We start from the raw sequence: 3798 nt of genomic DNA, 5'->3' as shown, positions 1-3798 counted from the left end.
TTAAAACAAAGATAATATTTTATAATACTCATTACATTGTCAAAATCCAAACTTAATTAAAATAGAGTAATAGTGGAGCGTCTAAGATATCGAATCAGAACTAAAAGGAAAACCTCGCAAAACAAAGTAAGGCATACCGACCAAAATTGAAGAAGTAGGAACACTCAACAAGTCCACATGCTACCAGAAACTAAGAACCTAAAATAATATCAAGAATGAAGGGTGAATTCAACCAACTTAGTGAAGGAATACCATTTAATATACATTTTAGATATTAATAGTGTGCAAGTTGATTTATCTTGATATACATGTATATATACATACTAAACATATTATCATAAAGTAGTTAAATACATGTCAGAGATCAGATAACACCCGAAGGTGATCAAATGACACTCAAAGGTGACCAGATGACACCCAAAAGTGACCACTGTGAGATGATCAGTCGCCACAGGCTGATGCTTCTCTCACTAGCTAGGTATACAAAATATTATGTGCACATAAACTAACTACTCTCCATTAGCATGGAGTTACTGACAAGTTCTATATCAAGGTATAATAGATATTCATATAATCATCAAAGAAACATATATCATATCAAATAGAATTTAGTTCGATAGATTGCAAGTGTAAATTCAAGAATAAATGAATACTCGGAAAATAAAGCAAAATATATAAATATTCAAGAAATTTACTAGTTGTACTCATCATATAATAAACATACATATTTATTTATATTATATGCATATTAAAAATTATCCCACTCACTCGAAAAATATAGAACTAAAAAGAATATCGAATGAAAAACCTATTGAGGATTGTTAGGAAAACCTACAACAAATATATGAATATACTCAAAAGCTACTCAAAACAACACAAATAAAATATTCCAATGCATAAAAGAAAACCAGGTTTAGTCTCCTAGGTTTAGGGACTAAAATGTTAATTTTCCAAAACAGGGACCAAAACGTAATTTTACCAAAACTGGACCTAACTGTAAATACATAACCATAATGAAATTTCAACCATAAACCATCCTTAATTCTGTCCAGAACGAACCAGGGACCAAGCTGTAATTTTTTAAAAGTTCAGGGACTAAAGTGTAAATCCCTAAAATTGAGGGACCAAACTGAAAATATTCCAAATTAATTATTCCTCATCGTTAACCTCATAATAACACTTTATAGAACCTCCAAATACATTTAGGGGTTAATTTATAATTTTTTCAAAGTTTAGGGACTAAACTGTAATTTTCACAAATCAAGGACCAAAATAAAAATTTTCCATCTTGAACCTCAAGACCATTCTATCTAGATTTTCGAGCAAGGTTGAAATGAATTTCTTAACCTATAAAAATTAATTTAAACAAATCAACTTACAAATCCTTATTTCTAACAACATACTCAAAATCAATCACTTTACATTAAACCCCTAATAATCATGAATCAATTTTAACAAGATGAACTTTAAACCCTTATAAACCCTGATATGTTATTTAATTATTTCATAAACAAACCATAATCAAAAGTACTATGAGATAGTATGACTTACTTGCTACTTCCACATTTCTTGAACTAAAAACTCAAGATCAAAAACTAAAATCTTTGGTTTGATGATGAGAGGGTTATGACGGCCATAAGAATTAGAAAAGAGAAAAGTAATTCCCTTGAAAATTTTCCTTATATACCTAGGTTAACTTAGGTTGGGTTTGGGCCAAAACTTTAGGTCGTACACACATCATATCTGTATACCTAACTGGTGAGAGAAGCACCAACGTGCAACGACTGATCCTCCTACAGTGGTAACCTTTGAGTTTCATCTAATCTCTGAAATGTACTCCATTACCTTATGTTAATATGCTTAGTATGTATATTTATATCAAGATACGTACGACTTACAAATTATTAATAACTAACATGTATATTAGTTGTTATTCCCTTATTAAGTCGGTTGAACTCACTCCATTTTATTATTATTTCAGGTTCTTAGTTTCTATTAGCAGATTGAGTGAGAGTTTTTGCTATTTTGTTTGTTGGTATGTTTTGCTTACTTCCGTGAGGTTTTTCTTTTAGTTTTGATTTGATATTTTAGATGCTCCACTATTACACTATTTTATTTATGTTTGGATTTTGATAATGTAATAAGTATTATAAATTATTTTTTTTCTATTTGAGGATAAGGAGTTTTGAAGTATCATTTGATTTTATTGCTGAAGAGTATTATATTTTGAAAAATTATGAAATGCTGCCAAATTTTTACATAATGTTTTCTTATGATATGTATGTTTAAAGGCTTAGTGTAGGTGGGGTATCCTTGTGACTTCGCTCCTATGTTGCCGATCATGGACCTGAGATTCGGGTCGTGATAGTTTTTATAAGACCTAAACTTTTGACCCAAACTTAATCGTAACTTAAATTAACCTAGGTATATAAGAAAAAGTTGCAAGATAATTGTTTTTTCTCTTCTAATTCTTATGGTTGTTGTGATGCTCCTCTCATTAAACATTGAATTTTAGTTTTTGATCTTGAGTTTTTGGATTAAAAAAGGATGAGAGTAGCAAGTAAGTGGTTCCCTCTCATGTGACTTTCGATTATGATTTTTTTATGGAAGGATCGAAGAAGAGATTAAAGTTTATAAAGATTTGAAGTTTATGTTGTTTTGTAAAATTGATTCATGATTATTATGGGTTTAAGGTTAAATGATTGATTTTGGGCGTGTTGTTAGAAATAAGAATTTATGAATTGATTTGTTATAGGTTAAGAAATTTTTTTTAACTTTACTAGAAAATCTAGATAGAATGGTCTTAAGTTTAAGATGACCAAATTTTATTTTAGTCCTTGATTTATGAAAATTACAATTTAGTCCCTAAACTTTGGAAAATTATAATTCAACCCTTGAAATGTGTTTTGGAATTTTAAGCAATATTTAGATTAAGGATGATGAATCTCAGTTTGATAATTGATTTATGTAATTTTCAGTTTAGTCCCTCTATTTTAGAGATTTATAGTTTAGTCTTTAAACTTTGGAAGAATTACAATTTGTCGCTGGAATGTAAATTGAGATTTTGGATAGAATTGAAGATTGATTATGGGTGAAATTTTAGTATGGTTATGTATTTCTAATATGTACTATTTGGTCATCCAATTTTGATAAGATTATGTTTTGGTCCTTGATTTCTAAAAATTATCATTTTAGTCCCTAAACTTAGGAGACTAAACTTGGTTTTCTTTTATGAATTGGAGTCTTTTATTTGTGTTGTTTTAAGTTGTTTTTTAGTATATTATGTATATTTATTGTACGTACTTCTAACGATCCTCAATAGAATTTTCATGTCTTTCATCTGATATTCTTTTAACTTTTATATTTTTCGGGTGAGTGAGATAATCTTTAATATGCATGTAATGTAAATAATATATGTATGTTAATTATATAATGAGTACAATTGATTAATTCTTGAATATTTATATATGTTGTTTTATTATTTGAGTATTCATATATTCTTGAATTTCGCACTCGCATTCTGTTAAATTAAATTCTATCCGATATGATATACATTGCTTTGATAATTATGTGAATATCTATTATGCCTTGATATAGGACTTGTTATTAACTTCTTGTTAATGGAGAATAGTTAATTTATGTGCACATAATATTCTATATACCTAGTTGGTAAGAGAGACACCAACCTGTGACGACTGATCCTCCATGGTGGTCACTTTCGGGTACCATCTAGTCACCTTCAGGTGTCATTCGATTTGTGACATGTTCTTTTGATATGTCCGTTATGAGGCTTAATAT

Source organism: Populus nigra, chromosome 19, assembly GCF_951802175.1.
Source record: "Populus nigra chromosome 19, ddPopNigr1.1, whole genome shotgun sequence".
NCBI classification, from domain to species: domain Eukaryota; kingdom Viridiplantae; phylum Streptophyta; class Magnoliopsida; order Malpighiales; family Salicaceae; genus Populus; species Populus nigra.
The sequence above is the reverse complement of the archived record's forward strand: the minus strand, read 5'-3'. Positions refer to the sequence as shown.